The 21,262-nt window shown below is 43.6% G+C and overlaps 1 long non-coding RNA gene and 1 pseudogene across 1 annotated transcript; both read right to left on the bottom strand.

Moving 5' to 3' along the window:
• Positions 1 to 854: 854 nt before the first annotated feature.
• LOC113933672 lies at positions 855 to 5,905 on the bottom strand. Its single transcript, XR_003523422.1, has 3 exons — positions 5,779 to 5,905; positions 2,072 to 2,129; positions 855 to 1,214 (listed from the first exon to the last, which is right to left on the bottom strand). It is a non-coding gene; the product is annotated as an uncharacterized LOC113933672 (long non-coding RNA).
• Positions 5,906 to 15,155: 9,250 nt separating this feature from the next.
• LOC113933331 lies at positions 15,156 to 15,449 on the bottom strand (annotated as a pseudogene).
• Positions 15,450 to 21,262: the final 5,813 nt, after the last annotated feature.

The raw sequence follows: 21,262 nt of genomic DNA, 5'->3' as shown, positions 1-21,262 counted from the left end.
AGCTACATTTCCCAACTTCTTTTGCAACTGCGTATGGTCATAGGACTAAGATCTTGACGATGAAATGTAAGTGAAATGTCATGTGAGAAGTTCTTGAAAACCTTACCTCAGATTCAGCCCATATATACCCTGTGTCCTCCTTTTGCCCCTGTCCCTTCCTCCATTTTCCTGCCTAGAAAAAAAATGTCGCCACCCCGGACAAAAAGGTTGAGACCACTTAAAGGAGAACAACAAGAGAGAGGGATCCTGGGCCGGGGCCATCCCCTTGTGCTACTCCACAAGAGATCATTCATGCTGTACATGTGAATAACACTCTCTGGAGTTGCACAGTGCACAGCCTGTGCAAATGGAGCCCCAGAGCCTGGGTCCCTGACATCATGGAGCCTCATAACAGCTCTGGGCTATTTACTCAGACTTTTATGTGAGAAGGAAAAAACTCCAGAACTTCTCTTTCGTTCAAGTGTATAAACTAGCCTTATTTTACTTTTCTTTCAGTTGCCGCAAAATCTAATCCTAAATCGCACAAGGAGTCACCCACCCTGGGAGAGAGTTGAAGATACAGATATGGATCCAGTCACCCGGGGACTGTGTGTGGAGTGAGAGGAGCTGAGGACAACCCCAGGGCCTGGGAGGCAGGAGCTTGAGGTGCCCCTCACACCCTTTCCTCCATTCCTTCTAAAACGACCTTCACCCCTTCACCGTTTCTTCTCCCCCCCCACCCCCCGCCTCCGGGATGCGCTTGCGTCTTCTCTACTCACGCAGCACCCTTCTGTCACAGGTGTCCTGCTCCAACCAGGTGGCACGAGGAAAGCAGCAGCAGCGACTGTAACAGCTTTATTGAGATACAATTTACATGCCACATAATTCAGCCATTTAAAGTGTACAGTTGGGTGTTTTTGTACTGTTTTCACAGGGTTAGTCGGCCATCGCCACCATTTAATTTGAGGATGTTTCTCTGCCACAGAAAGAAATGGGGTGCAGTGTCCATTAGCAGCTGCTCCCAATTCCACAGCGATGATTTCTGACTGTGTCCTCGGTGATCCCCTTTAAAGCTGACGCCAACCCCGTGGTGAGAGCAATGCCTTAGGCAGAGAAAGGCAGAGAACGAGAACGCGGAGGACACGGAGGGGCAGAGGGGTTGTTACCTGCGCAAGGGGACCCAGACAGCGGCAGAACCAGGTCTTCGGCTTTCCGGCCAGTGGCCTTTCACTTCCCTGAAAAATGCGGTAAGCATTCCGTAAGGACTCTGAATCGAGTGATAAGGTACCATGAAAGAATAATGACCTTTCTTTTCTCTAGAAATCATTTCAAACTTACAAAAATGTTGTAAGAATACCGCAAAGAATTCCCATAGGCCCTTCACCCAAATTCCTCAATTGCTAACATTTCCCACACGTGTCTTCCATTCTCTCTGCCTGTTTACGGACTGTTTTTTTCTGAACAATTTGAGAGAAAGTTGCAGACCTAGTGCCTCATTAGCCCTTAATACTTTGTTATGCCTTTCCTAAAAACAAGGACAACTACAGTGCACACTGATACAATGTTACCATCTAATCCACAAACAACTTTCGAATTTTACCATCTGTCCCGATGATATCCTTTAGGGGTCTCGAATCCAATCAAGGATTATGCGTTGCATTTTTTTGTCAGATCTCTTTGGTCTCCTTTAGTTTGGACGAATTCCTCAGCCTTTCCTTGTCCTACATGTTGTTGACATTTGCAGAGAGTACAGCCAGTCATTTTGTAGAATATTCCTCAGTTTGATTTTGTCTGATATTTTCTCCTGATTAACTTTAGGTCATGCACTCTTGGCAGGGCTACCACAGAGTAATGCTTTGTTCTTTTCAGTGTATTAGGAATACATGATGTCTGTTTACCCAATTACTGGCACGGTTAAATTTGGTCACTTTGTTAAGCCCGTTTTTGCCAAATTTCTCTAATAGTTAAGTTCATTAATAAGTATTTTGTACTAAAACAGACTCTTAAATACAGAGAACAAACTGGTGGTTGCCAGAGGGGAGGTGGTGGGGGGATGGGTGAAAGAGGTAAAGGGGATTAAGAATATACTTACCATGATGAGGACTGAGTAGTGTATAGAATTGTTGAATCACTATATTGTACACCTGAAACTAATATAACAGTGCATGTTAGCTATACTTCATTTTAGAAAGTTTTCTCAAAAAATAAGTATTTTGTACTTATTTTTTTCTTTTTTTTTTAAAGATTTTATTTATTTATTTGACAGAGACTCACAGAGAGAGGGAACACAAGCAGGGGGAGTGGGAGAGGGAGAAGCAGGCTCCCTGCTGAGCAGGTAGCCCTATGCAGGGCTCGATCCCAGGACCCCGAGATCATGACCTGAGCCGAAGGGAGACGCTTAACGACTGAGCCACCCAGGCGCCCCTATTTTTTATTTTTCTAAAGATTTTATTTATTTATTTGACAGAGAGAGAGAGTGAGAGAGCACAAACAGGGGGAGAGGCAGAGGGAGAAGCAAGCTCCCTGCTGAGCAGAGAGCCTGACATGGGGCTCGATTCCACGACCCTGGGATCATGACCTGAACCGAAGGCAGACACTCACTGACTGAGCCACCCAGGCGCCCTACATTTTGTATTTATTAATAAGGGATTAATAAATATTTTATTGGAAGATCCTATGAGATGATATAAATGTTCTCTTTCTCATCAAATTTTCATTCACTAGTTTTATTTTAGTTTTGTTCATCCACTTGTTTTAGTATCCACTGATGCTTCTTGCCTAAATCCATTTTTATTATGAGGGTTGCCAAACGATGATTTCCTAATTCCATCATTCTTTCTATATTTATTAGTTGGCATTGCACTGTGAGGTAGAGTTTTCTTTCACTTATTTATTTACACAATTTTAGACTCACGAACTCCTATTTTATTTATAATAGATTAATATATTTGGCTTGATATTTATTTTTATTCTCAATTTTTATTTATTTTGATTCATAATTGTCCTCAAGTTGGCCAATGGGAGACCCTTCAAACTGGGTCCTCACCATTCCTGAGCATTACCTTGCTTTCCGGCACAAGATGTTCTGGGTTCCTCTCATACATTCACTGTCCTAGTGCCCATATTAGTTCCTATGACAGCTGTAACAAATTATCTATAACAAATTGGGGCTTAAAAGAACAGAAATTTATTCTCTCACAAGTTTGGAAGCTGAAAGTCTGAAATCAGTATCACTGGGCTAAAATCTAAATATCAGCAGGGCCATGCTCCCTCGGAGGCTCTAGGAAAGAATCCATCCCTTGTCTCCTCCATAACTTCCAGTGGCTGCCAGCATCCCTTGACTCTTGGCCACATCACTCTAGTCTCTGCCCCTTTGGTGACATCGTTTCCTCCTCTTCTGCCTGTAATCTCTTTCTGCCTCTCTCTCATAAGTACGCTTGTATTGGCATTTAGGGCCCATCCGGATAATACAGGGATAATCTCATTTTGAAGAGAAACTCAATCACATCTGCAAGATCCTTTTTCCAAATAAGATAACATTTACAGGTTTCAGGGATTAGGATGTGCATGGATAGTACTCGGTGGACTATTTTTCAGCTTACCATGCCCTGGAATCTGTCATTTCTCGAAGATACACTGGTTCCTTTTTTTTTTTTTCCTTAAGATTTTATTTATTTATTTGACAGAGACTCACAGAGAGAGGGAACACAAGCAGGGGGAGTGGGAGAGGGAGAAGCAGGCTCCCTGCGCTGAGCAGGGAGCCTGATGCAGGGCTCCATCCCAGGACCCTGGGATCATGACCTGAGCTGAAGGCAGACGCTTAACGACTGAGCCACCTAGACGCCCCACACTGGTTCCTTTTAACAGATCTGATATCTTCTAATGATATTTAGAAGCTAAGACGTGGGTGCCAGGTATGCTCATTGCTATTTGAATGGTTTTTTTTTTTTTTAAGAGTTTATTTATTTGGTTGACAGAGAGAGAGAGAACACAAGCAGGGGGAGTGGCAGAGGGAGAGGGAGAGGGAGAAGCAGATTCCCTGCCGAGAAGGGAGCCTGATGCGGGGCTCGATCCCAGGACCCCAGGACCATGACCTGAGCTGAAGGCAGATGCTTAACCAACTAAGCCACCCAGGCGCCCCACTACTTGGATGTTTTCCTTCCAGACACTGTGCAGAGAGAGATAGGAAATTACACAAACAGACAAAAAAAAAAATAGAATAGGATAGAATAAAATAGAATAGACTAATAGGTCAGGATATATGTCTATATATATGTATGACGATGGAAGTATATATCTACACATACACACACATAAATACACATAAATCTAATTGTCTATTTACATTAAAAACCAGGAGTTCACACAGATACCTTCAATTCCAATCCAGCACCACAGAGTTTACTCTAGCCTTCTTCCTTTCTATATTTGTAACTCAGATACAGAGCTGTCCAAGAGTGAGAGACCTGGCTCCCATTATCCTCAGTATGCTGACTTATTTGCTCAGTTCCCCTGTAACCAATCTCCTGACCATGCCGGCTACATCTATACAACCCTTTTGTTGTCAACCACACTGACTCCGGGGGACGAATCCCATCAGCCCTAGAGAAGGGGATGGGTAGATAGGACCATCTAATGAAAAGAGGCAAGAGAAGTGGAATTGTATATGTCAAACATACATCTCCCACTGGGGTCAAAGCACCTTATTTGTGATCTTGCATTTGTTATGCTCAAAGAGATGTCTTCAAGTTCCAGAAATGAGAGAATGATTTTTACAATCTGACACTCTCAAGAGCTTCCATCCTAAAAGCTTCAAGATGACAGCGAAGGGTTCAGAAGTTCCCCTACACAGCATACATATTCACATTTAGTGCTGCATTTTCTCATCCTTTAAAAGAAAATGTGAATTGCCAGACATGCTGAATCTTAAATTGCTTACAGACATAACATTTTTTTTTCAGTTGGATGAACACCTTCGTATTTAAAAAAACCCCAGAAGGCCCTGGGGAAAACAATTTTAAAATCCACTCAGAGACACTAATAGATGATTTTGCCCCTCACTAACTCGCTTTCTGATGTTGTTAATGGGAGGAAGGGTGGTGTTCAGCAGGGCCATTTCCATTCCACACAAACATCGGATTTATAGTTCTATTGTGTAATATCATTGTCTAACACCTAAAGAGGCTTTCCTATCAGGAAATAGAGATTGGGTGGTGGTGGGTGGCAATAAGAGGGAAATTAGTGGATTATAATGCATTTGGATGATTCTTCCAAAGTTCTTCAGGCATAATTTTGCTCTTTGCTCTCTGGATTTAAAAAAAAAAAGAAAGAAAGAAAGAAAAAAAAGTGCATGCGTGCATGTGTGAGAGAGAGAGAGAGAGAGACTATTTTAGTTGTCTCAATCCCTGGGCTGCTTATGCATTAATAACATTCCAAAAATGCAACAGATTTTGTTTTTTCTGCTATCCCGTATGCCAGGCATCTGGGGTGAGACAAGGAAAATGGAAACCTGAAAGCCTCCTGAAACTGTGGAGTGACAGTAGCTTTGATAGCAGGAGCTTGGGTCTAATTTTCCTTTTCAGTCACAAAGCTTCAGAAATTAAAGGGAGAACATTTAAAAGCGGGGGGGGGGGGCGGACTCTGGTTACTACACATCACAGTTTAAAAAAAGGAAGATATATGTCAGGACATAGAGGAAATGACAAGGCAGATCTGCAATAATTAAGGCTTTTTTACAGGGTCTAGCTATGTGGTGTGACTATAAAGCAAAGAGAATTTCTTTAACACCGTGCAACTTACTCGGACGTTCAAATGAGTTGTATCCGCTTCAAAATGGCCACCCAGGGAGACCGCGCACAATTCTGAGGAGAGTGTGTGGTCTTGCCAAACATTTTGGAAACATCTTTTGGAGTTGACTTCAAAGCCACTTAAAGAACAACATAAAATTTTAGGCTCCTGACTATAATAGCAAATATGTTTTTCCCACCAAAACTAGAATTTCCAGCCATTTATTACTCGTTTTTGTATTTCTAAATTGACTTTAAAGACTTGGAATTTTCCAGAAAATCACTGGGAAGGGTGTTTTAATACAATTCAAAAGAACATGTCATTAGTGATAATTATGATGTTAATAACTACTTATTGGGCTACGTACATTTTTTGCGCCCTTTTTCTCATCATACCAATGAGGAAACTGAGACTCTAAGAGAGGTTAAGCAACTTGATCAAGGTCAGAGTTCAAAAGTGGCAGAACTTGATTTGCTGCCAAGTCACCTGCCTCCAAAGCTCCTGCTTTTTGCCCTGTGCCATACCAAAATGAGCACAGCACAGATCTTCGGAGCAGTGGCATTAGCTCTAAAAACATGTTGACCTCCAAGGTGGCTATTTCAAAAGCACAATGCTCATTGGGGTGTATACATTCCTACTGACTTGTTGAAAGCCTGTCTCATTATTTTATCGGCGACATCTCCTATTTTATGTCACAGAGAAAATGTACAGCTGAACAGGGTAATGGGACGTTACCCTCAAATGAAGACGGAAAATGTTATATTACCATTTAGAACAATGAGTCTTCGGAACTGGAGGGAGGAGGAGGGAGTTCAGACTCCCACGTGCTGCCCACCCGAATCTGGAGGGGGCTTGGTTTGGAAACAAAGCAGTGCTTTGTTCCAGTGCTTTTGTTCCTCTCGAGATTTATGTTGAATTTCAGAAAATGAAAGAAGAGCATGTGATGTTTTAAAGTTTATCAAAAGGGGTTTTAAAGTGCAAGTGTTCTAAATAAGTGTGGAAAATATTGTCAAAAAGAAAACAGTCTGCTTCCATGTTACAAATATCTGCGCCTCGGTACCAGAGAACACTGCCTGGTAGAAGCCAGGGGTAAGGAGGTCAAAGAAAACACGTTTTCGATGCCTATTGTTTAATAATTCAATGCAAACCCTCCTTATTATGCCTCTAAAATCATTGCTGTTCCTCAGAAGGGAGCTGGGGAGAGGAGCAGGACCTTCTGGGCACAGACAAAGACAGGAGCATGTCAAGTTCCAGGAGCTGCAGACATTCAAACCCCCTCCCTCCTCCTCCTCTTGACTGAAAGGCTCTTGAGCATCTGTTGAGCAGACAGCTGTGAATGGTGGGGATTCTTTTTCCACAAATTTGTAGTGGCTGTGTAAATAGTTGGGTCTAAGATATAGCTCCCTTCACCCTAGCCTATTGTTTGATTAAGGAATTTGAGTGTGTGGCCTTGAACCTCCAAGGAGGTCAGGGCGGCGTGGTTGTCCCCTGCGTGAGGGGCTGCATTGAAAAAGCACTGTGTGTGTGCATCTCTGTCTTTCTGCTCCACTATTTCCCTACTAGTTTTCCCCCATGCTCTTCAGATTTTCAAGTATTTGTAACTAGATGGTAAGAGTCATAGGCTCCAGGTACCATAACTGTTTTATTTACCAGTATACACTCAGCGTATAGCAGAGTATTTGGCACACAGTAGGTACTCAATAAATAATCCAAAGCTCCTGCTGTATCCTGCTCAGGGCTTTGGGCTGGTCACTGCCCCAAGCTCATTTGACTTCATTGGGTCAAATTTCAAAGAAAGCAGGAGAGTCAATTTTCAAGGATGCCTAGGCAGAATGCATTGCCAGGCTTTTCCTGCTATCATTATTTTTTAAGATTTTATTTATTTATTTATTTATTTATTTATTTATTTATTTATTTATTTATTTATTTGGCAGAGAGAGAGAGTGCACACAAGTAGGCAGAGCGGCAGGCAGAGGGAGAGGGAGAAGCAGGCTCCTCGCTGAGCAGGGAGCCCGATGCAGGGCTCGATCCCAGGACACTGGGATCATGACCTGAGCTGAAGGCAGACGCTTAACTGACTAAGGCACCCAGGTGCCCCTCTGCTATCATTTGGAAAGCAAACCACCGCTTACCTGGCCAGCCTGTCAGAAGGAAATTGGCACTTTGACACACCACCCTTGTGGGGTCCACCAATCCCTGTTCTGGAATGCACAGTCCAGATTTTCTCTATCCTGTAAGCCTGAGGGTTGCTCCCCCAACCAGGAGGCAGAAACCAGGGAGGGGTGGAGCCCTGAACAGCAATCAGTCATCATGGCCTGCAGGGACTGTTTTCCAGAGGGGGTCCTTGGCAAGGCAAAGAGGCCAGCCATTGGATGGGCCGGAGAAGGGGAGACCAGCTGCAAACTGGGAATCGATGTGTTGTGAGCAGAGAAGAATGAGACAGGGGAGGCCAAAGCTGAAGAGAGGCAGAAGCAGGTGGGAGGCCTGGACAGCGCCAGGAGTCAGCCCAAGACAAGGTACCACAAGGACAAGAAACCCTTCTGGTCAATCCCACCTGTGCCACCATTCTGACATGGAACATGGGTTCTAGTCATGTCTTCTGGCCTCCAAATTAGCCAATACTACCAAGACAGTATTCAAAGGAGGGAAATCAAATAACCGTAACAGGAGGCCATGGGCTTCAGAGTGAGGACATAGGACAATGGTTCTCATTAGAACATTAAAATCACCTGGGGAGGGCGCCTGGGTGGCTCAGTTGGTTAAACGACTGCCTTCAGCTCAGGTCATGATCCTGGAGTCCCGGGATCGAGTCCCACATCGGGCTTCCTGCTCAGCGGGGAGTCTGCTTCTCCCTCTGACCCTCTTCCCTCTCGTGCTTTCTATCTCTCGTTCTCTCTCTCTCTCAAATAAATAAATAAAAATCTTAAAAAATAAAATAAATAAAATCACCTGGGGAGCTTTTGAAGTCCATGGAAGCCGGGCCCTACCCCTAGAGATGGAGAAGTGATCGGAAGTTGGGCCCAGACATTACTGGGTTTTTAAAGCTCCCGAAGTGATTCTAACGTATGTGAGCCTAGATTAAGCAAAAGTGAGCAGAAAGCAGGGCAAATGTGCTGATCCCCTCAGCTTCTTGTCCCCCAGCTGGCCCAGTTCACCTCAGGGAACTCGACCGAGTCCCAGACTATTCCTGGTCCAGGGAAATTTTTTTTTTAAGATTTTATTTATTTATTTGAGAGAGAGAGAATGAGAGATAGGGAGCATGAGAGGGAAGAGGGTCAGAGGGAGAAGCAGACTCCCTGCTGAGCAGGGAGCCCGACTCGGGGCTCGATCCCAGGACTCCAGGATCATGACCTAAGTTAAAGTCAGTCTCTTAATGGACTGAGCCACCCAGGCGCCCCTGGCATTCCCACTTTAGACTCTAATCCTACTTTGACTTCAAGAGCATGACTAGCTTTTAATAGTAAAATTGAAAGGACCGGGTCACCGTGTATATGTTGAGTAGGTATAGGCCTCGATGAGCTGGAGATGTCCAGCAGAAGTAATAGGCCCCCTTTCACTCTTAAAGGTGTCCAATTGGAATGATAAATTATGTGGTCATCCCATGCATGGTGACCCAGGCTGAGAATGTCTGGCCATACTCAGTAACATGAGGATTGTACCTGGTTAGTTCCATAAAAGAGATGGTCTCTGGTTTTCTTTCTGGTGGCCTGGGGTAATACAGCATGAACTCTCTCCGTGCTGCTCCTGGGAAAGCTGTGTACCTTGCTGTCTCCCTGTGGCCCTCCTCTGACTGGGGGAGGTGGACCCAGGCTGTCTGGGGGCCTGCAGGAGGCTGGGATGGCAAATCCCCTCTGCCGCCAGCATGCTCCGCACCTTGCCAGGAGGGGCAAGAGCCGCAAACCGCACTCTCCCCTGCGCTGGGGGTCTCGTCATACTTGCCCACCAGATCTGGAGGCTGAGAGGTAGCAGTAAGCCACTTTTGTATTTACCTTTAGTTGGTGTCTTTATCTGCCTTTAAAAACCGCTTGTCAGAAGAAAAAGCACATGTTCTCAGTTTCACCTTTGGAACTAGGAAATTAGTCTTTAACCAGATGAAAACAGCACTGACGGACTGCTGTTTGTTCTGTTCTGTTCCTCTGTCTGCGTCTCTCTAACTATAGTGGCCTGAGCTGACATCACTCTTCAGGCAGCTCCACAGGACCAGCCCCGGGCCATGGCCCTGATTCAGATACTCGTCAGCCTGCCTCCCTACATGGGCACCCCATCCCTTACTGAATAGCACGGAGTCCCAGAGTGCCGCAGCCTCATGCTCAGGGCCCGGCCGTTGGCCTCAGGTTTGCCTCCTGGCTTTGATCGCCAAACTCGCCTCTCGGGTTTGTCAGACTTGCCCCTCCCTCCATCTGTCCGCCTGCTTGACTTAAGGCTTTATAGATCCCTGAATTAAAGCATTCTTAAAGCTGGAAGACGTAGGGGTGCCTGGGTGGTTAAACGTTGGTTAAACGTCCGACTTAATTTTGGCTCAGATGGTGGGATCTCAGGGTCGTGGGATCGAGCCCTGTGTGGAGCCCTGTGATGAGTGTGGAGCCTGCGTAGGATTCTCCCTCTCCTGCTCCCTCTGCCCCTCCCCCACTTCTCTCTCTCTAAAAACAGAGGGGAAAAATGCATAAGAGATACACCTTCTTTCATCTTTGGTCTCATGGGACCCCTCAGGAGATTACACCTGAGCCCCTCAAATAACCTAATCCCTACCCGTCGTCTAATGGCGAGAGCAACGTTCTGTCTGGGTGATAGCATTCACAGCACACACATACCACTCCTTGTTGCAGACAAGACCTTACCGGCCTGGGCCAACCACATACAGTCATTTTTTCTCACCTGGAATAGCAACCAGCTTTGTCTTTTCTCCACTTCCTCTACCTCTCCCCAAATATTGCCCAAAATGTCTGGATTGCTTTCCAGGTGCATGCATCAGCCTCCTTATAGCTGCCTCCTGAAAATAAAGGATTCTGATGAATCCTTGCTAGCCAAACTCCACACCCACTGAACTGCTCGGACAGCCTTGCCACAGTGGCTAATGTGGATGGCTGGTCTCCCTGCGGACACCTGGACAGGCTAAGAGGGCCAAAGGGAAAAAAAGAACCCTAACTTAAAAAATCATTTTAATTATTCAGTTCCTACTTAGTTGCTGATCTTTGACTTGCTGAACCAACTTGATGTGGTATTACCCTCCCACGGAGCTGTTATGGGCACTTACATTTTCTCACAGATCAGGATAGACAATGACAGGGAAAGTCCTCCCAGGCAAACCCCAGTCCTGGCTGAGTACCCAACTATTTCATATGGCCCCAGGCAAAGCGCCTGCTCCGGGCTGCCAGGCGACCCAATGCTGAGAGCGTCTGCACGTCTGGATATCCATGGATCTCATGTTCCCCAAATCCCTGCTGTGTACTCCACCCACCTCCGCAATGCCACCTGTTAGCCCAGCTGGATTGTCCTGACGGCTAATGCCTGGTACCCTGTGCGCAGCTCACCCTCTGTGCTCATGGAGATTCCCCTGCTTGGCCCCACTTCTTGCCATACACGTAGCTTGGCTGCCACTAAGCACCTGGTCACTACTGTGGTTTAGATTTGGCCTTTCCAAATAACCTTCAGCCAAGTAGGTTGGCTGTAGCTCAAAATGCCAAGTATCTCTAAATGTAACTTCTAGAGTATCTTTTGTTATTAAGACATCTTAGGAGGAATATCTTCTCACATGAGCAATATGCTTCCATTCCAATAGCATGGCGGGGGGAGCGGTAAAAAAGGCAGATGGAAAAGAGGAGAATGCTCAGGCAAGAGCAACCACTGAAGAGGTGCCAGGGGAGTGCAGAGCAGGCAGATGAGATAACCCGGCTTCCTGATAACCTTTCTGTGCCTTTCTCCCATATCTCTAATTCATTGGGGCTGGAACGTGGTGACTCAAACCCAATGGTGGAACTGAAAATAGAAAGGCTAGTACAGATGTTTCCCTACCCTAAGATGACTTGTAATATGAAGCCTTAAAAAAATTTAAGCATAGTGTGTGCCTGGGTGGCTCAGATGGTTAGGCGTCTGCCTTCGGCTCAGGTCATGATCCCAGGGTCCTGGGATCGAGTCCCGCTTTGGGCTCCCTGTTCAGTGGGGAGTCTGCTTCTCCCTCTGCCTCTCTCTCTCTGTCTCTTATGAATAAATAAATAAAATCTTTTAAAAAATTTAAACATAGTGTTCTTTGATATTCCTAAAGAATCAATCAGTTGGATTAAGCAGATATTTAAGACACAATTTAATTTACCAAAAACTTTAATTTATACACTTTTTAAAAAAGAGCTTGACTTCCGTGTAAGGCTGTATACTAACCTAACTCGTTGAAGGGCAAATTTACAACTTTTTTTATCTAAAGATTTATTTATTTATTTGAGAGAGAGAGAGAGAGAGAGAGCGTGCAGGGCGGGGTGGGACAGAGGAGAAGAAGGGAGAAAATTAAGCAGACTCCACACCTAGCATGGAGCCTGACTCGGGACTCGATCTCACGACCCTGAGATCACCTGAGCCAAAACCAAGAGTTGGACACCTAACTGACTACGCCACCCAGGCACCCCTGACAACTTCTTGTAAAGTAAGTAAATGCTACTGAACACTTAGCAACAGGAATGTTCTTTGCGTTAACTTAGCCAGCAAAGGCATAGGTTATACAAAGTCATTTCTGATGTATATCGACCATGTAGAATTATAACAGAAAACAGTTCAGTAATTGTTGGACCAGAGAAGAAACATTTCTTTATTTTTTAGGGATTCTAAGATGTAGCTCAAAATGCCAGGTATCTCTAAATGTAACTTCTAGAGTGTCTTTTGTTATTAAGACATCTTAGGAGGAATATCTTCTCACATGAGCAATACGGTAATGTCACACTGCTCCATGTGCACTCTGGACTTGTCTAAAACAGGTTCTATGACCTATGACTTTAGATTCTACCTTAGCTCCTGCCTGGCACAGTGTTTCCCAGGAACTGCTCCTGACCTGGTAAGATTCCCATAGTTCTTACATGTCTAGTGCTTGTGAACTCCATTTCCTGAGTCACCTGCTTCATCTCTCTACCCCATTCCATTCTTTTGATCTCTTTTACATCTAGCTTGGCTGCCCTTATATTATTGTGTTTTGCTCCTTCAGTTCACCTCTTAAAGAGACAAAACAGCATTGTGATTCCAAGTCTGCCACTTACTAATTCTTGGTAACTTGCTCAACCCTCACATTTCTCATCTGTAAAATAATAATGAACTTTCTGAGATGGTTACTATGAAGTTCAAAGCATGGAAAGTGCTTGGAAAAGTGCCTTGCACATAGTAAGAATTCAATAAATGTTAGCTATTCTTTTTTTTTTAAGATTTTATTTATTTATTTGAGAGAGAGAATGAGATAGAGAGAGAGCATGGGGGGGGAGGGTCCAAGGGAGAAGCAGACTCCCCACTGAGCAGGGAGTCCGATGCAGGACTCGATCCTGGGACTCCAGGATCATGACCTGAGCCGAAGGCAGTCACTTAACCAACTGAGCCACTCAGGCACCCAAATGTTAGCTATTCTTATTACCATTTAGCTTTCCCGGGATGGCCATGGTCTCAGCCATTCATTACGTCTCTTTTGTTTGCCTGGACACATTTATGGATTGCTTTGATAGAATCCTCTCCAGGGCAACCTAGCAACTTCCATACCTTTTTATACCCCGTCTTTGTAGGTGAGGCCAGACACAGGGTTCTTTATAGTAACAGGAGCAACCAGAACATGTTCTTGTAAGTTCTCATCTACATGTGGAAGGAAGCAGTAGAGGGCAATCTAACAAAATCATCTTGTTATCACAAATGCCAGATTTTATTAAAGCAAGAAGCACATTTTGAGGGGTGCCTGGTTGCCTCAGTCAGAAGAGCACGCAACTCTTTATCTCGGGGTTGAGTTCAAGTCCCATGTTGGGTGTAGAAATTACTTAAAAAAAAGCACATTTTATTTATTTATTTATTTTTAAGATTTTATTTATTTTATTTGAGAGAGAGAATGAGAGAGAGAGAGCACATGGGGGGGGGATCAGAGGGAGAAGCAGACTCCCTGCCGAGCAGGGAGCCCGATGCGGGACTCGATTCCGGAACTCCAGGATCATGACCTGAGCCGAAGGCAGTCGCCCAACCAACTGAGCCACCCAGGCACCCAAGAAGCACATTTTAAGAACTTTTTATCATAAGTGTCAAACTCAAGATGATCTAATCTTGATCTTACCAAGAATATCATCTAAGACATTCTCAAAATGGGTGCACTGAAACACTTTTCTTCCTTTCTTTTTTTTTTTAGAGAGGGATGGGGGAGAGGCAGAGGGAGAGGGAGAGGGAGAGAGAGAATCTTAAGCACCTGATGCAGGGCTCGATCTCACAACCCTGAGTCATGACCTGAGCCAAAATCAAGAGTTGGACGCTTAACTGACTGAGCCACCCAGGCGCCCCTGAAACACTTTTGTGGGCAGTTATCTTCATTCCATTTATGAAATTTAAATCTGAATAATAACCCATAGAACTGGAGAGAGGTATGCTTTCTATAATCCTTCATGGTAGTTGGGAGAAAGCTTATAATGACTTGGGTCTGAGTATCACAACTTTTCTCTTTGGAAACTAGCCTCCAGAACTCCAAGGGGCAGAACCAAAAGTCATACTTCCTTCTTTTTGGCAGGGGATGCAAGATGCAGGAATTTACATTTTACTCTTGATTTCACTGACTTTAACTATTCTTTTCCTGCTTCCTCCATAATAGAAAAGGTCTAATGTAATTAATCTGCTACCAGATGGCCAGGTGGCTGGAAGGTCCAGGTGGCTGGCGGGTCCAGGTAGCTGGTGTGTCCCCCTGCCCCCTGCCCAGGAACTCTGTGTAGGTTTTTACTGTTGGCAGGTTAGGCTCTCAACAGTGGCAGTGGCCATACCAACCTCAGTGGGAGGAAGTCTATATTGTCGATCCCATGAGTTGCTTCTATCCCTGTTGCCATGACTACTTTGAAGCTTTATTTTTTTAAGATTTTATTTATTTATTATTTGAGAGAGAGAGAATGAGAGATAGAGAGCATGAGAGGGAAGAGGGTCAGATGGAGAAGCAGACTCCCTGCTGAGCAGGGAGCCCGATGTGGGACTCGATCCTGGGACTCCAGGATCATGACCTGGAGTCTGAAGGCAGTCGCTTAACCAACTGAGCCACCCAGGCGCCCGCCATGACTACTTTGGATATGAATTCATTAAGCACTGGAGTGTCTGGCTGAGATCCACAGAATAGGTCAACTTATCATCTTGAGTTTTTTTTTTTTTTTTAAACCAGACGTTTATTATGTGACTAATCGTTGACATCCTTAAGATGAACTGGATGCTGCAACAGCTGCCCTCTTGGGCTTAGGTGTTGTTCCTTCATGGAATCCATGCCTGAATCTGCGGTGTACAGTTTTTAGGTGCCTCATTCGACCAGTCCCAGTGGTGTTTCGTCTGTTAGCCTTGGCACTCCAGTTATACTTTCTCTTGCGCTTGGCAGGATAGCCTCATTTGCCACAGGTGGACTTCTGAAGGTGGTAGGCCTTCGAGCCACAGCGGCGGCACAACGTGTGCGTCTTATTGTGACACTTTCCAAACGATGACGTCCCCTTCGTCATCTTGTTTCCACGGCAGACCCCAAAGACTCGTCTTGAGTTTTTGATAGCCTTCTGTGCAGTGAGCCTATACAAGCAAAACAGATATCTTTACTGTGTGCCCACTTCAAGACATCCATCTTTATACCATTTCCAGTTCTTCTGTCACCAATCTTCCCTTCCTGTCCTTTCCAGTTCCCTGACCATCCATCCACTGTCCATTAATCAGTGCCTATTTTTAGTCCTGACAGAGTGGATGATCAAATGTACTTCTTTCGTTTTGCCCATTGGAAGGATTTCCCTTCACTACCGTCTTAACATGCTTCTGATTGGGGTTATTATGCTGCAGCCCGCCACTGGTTAATAGCATGTGGAACCACTTATAACCTGATCTGAGTTTTTCCTCCTCAGTCAGCTGATCATAATGAACTCTTGCTGACATCATAGGTATATATTGAGGGAGAGGGGGCATAGGAATAGGTGCTGTGGGAGTCTAAGGCATTGCTTATGCAAATTACTTGTGTCTTTAGAATCTTCTTGAGTCCTATGTCTTATATATTATTTTTACTTGATGATCAATTGTTGGTGAGCATACTCTCAACTTGTAAGTTGCTGGACCAGATATCACCTGGTTCATGATGAGCAGCTCAATTTGTATTGTCACTTGATGTCCCAGATGTTTCTGTCAGCACCCTGTTGCCCTGTTTCTTTAAGAAAAAAAAAGAATTATTATCTGAAGGAGAGAGCATAGCTTTGTCCCCAAACACCAGGGGTATGCATTATGATTCTCCTATTAGAACTTGCCAGAAATTAGCATCCCTCTTTGCCACTGATACTTTGAATATGGCTGGATCTGTTGGGTCATATAGCCAAAAATTGCTGTAGAACCTTCTCTTGCTTTGGGCACTATTCAAAATTGGCAGCTTTGGGATTATTCAGTAGATGGGTTGTAGTAGCATGTCAAAATTGGTGATATTGCTTCTAAGACCAAAAAAGCCCCTGCATTTCCTTAAGGTTTATCTCATACTCTGTGGCATGCATGTGTGTAAGTAAGGTATCCGTGGTGCTTGCTACTTTCTGCTCCTCAGGTCCAATTAGCATGCTATCAATTAATGGAGCATCATAATTTATGTGGAATGTTAAGATGACCTAAGATATCTTTAGCCTAGATTATGGCAGAAAGCAAGAAAGTTGATGCAGCCCTAAGGCAAACCCTTGCCAGTTGAAAGCAAATGGCTGCTGGTGGGTCTTGTAAATTGATATAGAGAAAAAAGCATTTACTGGATCAATAGCTGTAGATTAAGAGTCAGGGTCTGAGACGATTTGCTCCAATATATATACCAAATTGGAAAAACTACTTCAAAAAGTGCCTGACCTGATTAATGATAATCTAGAATCATTCTCCAAAGTTTACCTACCTTCCTCACAGTCCAAAAAGGTGTGTTAAATGACAGTGTGAAAGGAATCACTGCCTTGGGATCTTTTGAGTCTGTGATGGTGTCACTAGAGTTGACAATTCCCCTGAGGATGCAATATTGGTTTTCGTTTACTATTCTCATTAGGACAGGAAGCTCCAGGAGGCTTTACTTAGCTATTCCTGCTGTAACGGCCATCACTCCATGGGCCCTGAAGGCAATGTACTGATTGTGTCAGTTGTCTAGCACACCTATTCCTATTATACACTCAGGAACTTGGGTAATAACCACATAATGGGTCCATGGAACTGTTGGGCTCACTATGGGGTGGACTTGGGCCCAAACCGTCATATTTCCTGTCCTCTATACACCCCTGGTAGCCTGGTGGACTACAGTGAGTTTGGGAGTTCTCAGGAATTAGCATCAGGTTAGAAGGCTGTGTTAGTTTCCTACACATGCCATAATAAATTATCACAAACGTGGTGTCTTCAAACAACAGAAATGTATTCTCTCATAGTTCTGGAGACCAGAAGTCAGAAATTAAGGTGTTGGTAGGGCTAATGTCCCTCTGAAGGCTCTAGGGGAGGATCTTTCCTCATCTCTTCGAGGTTCTGGTGGCTCCCATTGGCTCCATGCGTCTTTTGGCTTGTGGCTCATAACTCCAATCTCTGCTTCTATCTTAACATGACCTACTTTCCCATGTCTCTGTCTCTTGTAAGGTCATTTTAATTGGATTTAGGGGCCCATTTGAGCCTAGTATGATCCCTATAATTACATCTGCAAAGACACTATTTCCAAATAAGATCACATTCTGAGGTTCCAGGTGAACATGAATTTTAGGGGTCATTATTCAACCCACTACAGAGCCAGCATCTAGTAATTCCATAAAAGTATACAGGTTTTTCCCTTTTCTCTGTATACATCTAGTATAGCAAATGAATGCTATATTAGATATGGGAACTGGCTGATAAAGCATATCAAATTAATTCTGGGTGTACCAAACACTACATTACTACTGCCTACATCTAAATCCCTTTCCCTGAAGGAATTTATTTATTTATTTATTTATTTATTTATTTATTTTTAAAGATTTTATTTATTTATTCGACAGAGAGAGAGACAGCACAAGCAGGCAGAGTGGCAGACAGAGGGAGAGGGAGAAGCAGGCTCTCCGCCGAGCAGGGAGACAGACGTGGGGCTCGATCCCAGGACCCTGGGATCATGACCTGAGCCGCAGGCAGCCGCTTAACCGACTGAGCCACCCAGGCGCCCCTGAAGGAATTTTTTTAAAAACTAACATTAGGTTGCAGAATTTTCCAGTAGACTTAACAGTGGTCATGTAACTGGCTATTTTGATACTTAAAGGTTATAGCCAAAAAAGGAGTTTCTTAGTTAAAAAACATAATTAAACAATGACAAAAAGCAATGAAAAACAACAGAAACAGAAAATAAGGCAATAGCTCATAGTCTACCAGGCTTTATGATACTCTACCACCCTGAGCTTCTAATTACTTATTCTTTTATCCCGATCAAAATCTGGATTAAGGAGTATGCCAGCTGAGTAGATGTCCAGGGCACCAATTAATAAGTAAGCAGTAAAAAAAAAAAAATCAATGGAATACATTGGCTAAATGGTGTAAATTAATACAGATCTTCACAGGAGAATTTTTATATAACTGGTGAAAATGTAATTTGGTCATACTCTCACCAAACTAGACATTAATCTCAAATGGAATTTTAAAAATATTTCTGTCCCAGGAAAGAAATATTGAACAAATATCCAAAGAGTATTGGCTTGAAGAGGGGCTAAATCATTAGACTTCCTGAGAGAGCCATTCTGAAGAGCCAGCTATTCTGCCTTTATATTTGTCTTTGTCCACATCATAGTCTATTCCATGTCTCAGATGTGACCCAAACTCCTCTGAGTTAACCTCTTTTCCATTTGGTGTCTCTTCCAGTTCATAAATAATCTCAGAGAATTTAAAATAGCAACTCTTAAAATGTGGAATGACTGAACTGAATTTGCTAGTTTTCCCTCTTTCTCCAGGGGAAGGTGGCAACCCTTTCAGAAGGTAACATTTGGTTAAATTAAAGAAGCACTGGTTAAATTATTCCCCATTGTCTTATGGGACTCAGGCAATATGCGTATGAAGAGGAGAAGTTTAGAAAAAGATAACAGGTGGGGTTGTGGGTATGGTGGCTTTCCCGAAGCTTTCAGTGATGTCTTAAAAGAAGCAAACTTCTTTATACAGTGGAATACTATTCAGTCATAAAATACTAATACTAGTCAGCCATTTAGGAAGGAAAGAGGGAAATCCTGCCATTTTTGATAACAAGGATGAAACTTGAGGCATTTGCTAAGTGAAATAAATCAGAGAATGACAACTACTGTATGATTTCACTTATATGTGGAATCTAAAAAAAAAAAAAAAACACAAAAAACCCAAAACAAAACTCATAGAAAAAGAGATCGGATTTGTGGTTACCAGAGGGTCACAAGTAGGGGGTAAGGGAATTGGATGAAGGTGGTCAAAATGTACAAACTTCCAGTTATAAGGTAAGTAAGAACTAGGGATGTAATGTACACCATGATGACTATCGTTAACATGCTATATGGTATATTTGAAACTTGCTGAGAGAGTAGATCCTAAAAGTTCTCATCACAAGGGAAAAAAAAATTTTTGTAACTATATGAGGTAATGGATATTAGCTAAAACTTATTGTGGTAATGATTTCACAATATCTGTGTGTCAAGTTATTGTGCCATATACCTTAAACCTATACAGTGCTATATGCCAATTATATCTTAATAAAACGAAAAAAAAATTTTTCTATTTTACCTGGCCCATCTGAAAAAAAGAGGGAAGTAAAAAATAGCTTTAGTAAAGAGAGGTCCTTTCTCTTAAAAAAAAGATTTTATTTATTTATTTGAGAGAGAGAGAGAGAGAGAGAGAGAGAAAGAGAGAGCAGGAACAGGGGGGAGGGGCAGAAGGAGAGGGAGAAGCAGGCTCCCAGGACCTGGGATCATGACCTGAGCTGAAGGCAGAGACTTCACCGACTGAGCCACCCAGGTACCCCAAATAGAGGCCTTTTCTGAAAGGCCAAAAAATCATGTATCTTGCAGAATTGTCAAAGCGCAATTTCCTGATCCAATCTACCTTTCCCAGAGGAAAGGTAAGACTAAGGCCTGGGTGCAGCCAGAGTAATGAGAGGAGCATTGTCCCCAGGCCACTACTAGATAGACATGAGCAACTATGTAACATTGTGCCCAGGCTGTGTTAAAACATATGGTAGGGTGGTGGAAGCAGCTCACCCCAGGTGCAGACAATAAAGGGGTGCATTGTCTGTAGAGAATTTAAAACATTGTACTGGTTGGGCACCAGGAGCTCATTCTGCTGAAATTCACATTTTTAACCCTGTGGAACTACATATTCCTGCCTTTAAAAAGTGCATTTTGGGGCACCTGGGTGGCTCAGCCGTTTAGCGTCTGCCTTCATCTCAGGGCATGATCCTAGGGTCCTGGGAACAAGCCCCACATCGGGCTCCCTGCTCGCCGGGAAGCCTGCTTCTCCCTCTCCCACTCGCCCTGCTTGTCTTCCCTCTCTCGCTATGTCCCTCTGTCATATAAATAAATAAAATCTTAAAAAACAATAAAAAAATGAAAAGTGGATTTGAATAGTGATCGCACAAGTCAAAGAAAAAGAACTTGAGTTACTCCAATTCAATTATTCTATGTGATAGAATAAATATAATCTTTTCTTTTTTTAAGATTTTATTTATTTGACAGCGAGAGACACAGCGAGAGAGGGAACACAAGCAAGGGGAGTGGGAGAGGGAGAAGCAGGCTTCCCGCGGAGCAGAGAGCCTGACGATGTGGGGTTCGATCCTTGGATGCTGGGGTCATGACCTGAGCCGAAGGCAGTCGCTTAACAACTGAGCCACTCAGGTGCCGTTATTTTCCTTTCTTGATTGTTATTTTATTTTTTTAAAAGATTTTATTTATTTGACAGAGAGAGAGAGACAGCAAGAGAGGGAACACAAGCAGGGGGAATGGGAGAGGGAGAAGCAGGCTTCCCGCTGAGCAGGGAGCTGGATACGGGGCTCGATCCCAGGATTCTGGGATCATGACCCCAGCAGAAGGCAGACTTTTAACGACTGAGCCACCCAGGCGCCCCTTGATTGTTATTTTAAAACTGAAGAATGGATCAAGAAAATACAATACTACGTTTGTGTTATGTTTTAAAGGTTGCCTAAATGGAACCTTTTATAAACATTTCCATTTTATTAATATTCACTTATTAGTTACCGGACAATTATGTATACAAAATATTATTATATCAGACTGTATCCAAAGGATCGAAGTTCAGACTGCTAAGTAGATATAAACACTATTGAATAAATATTATGCCTTTTTCTTTTTTA

Source organism: Zalophus californianus, chromosome 10 (assembly GCF_009762305.2).
Source record: "Zalophus californianus isolate mZalCal1 chromosome 10, mZalCal1.pri.v2, whole genome shotgun sequence".
In the NCBI taxonomy this organism is placed as follows: domain Eukaryota; kingdom Metazoa; phylum Chordata; class Mammalia; order Carnivora; family Otariidae; genus Zalophus; species Zalophus californianus.
The sequence above is the reverse complement of the archived record's forward strand: the minus strand, read 5'-3'. Positions and strand labels throughout refer to the sequence as shown.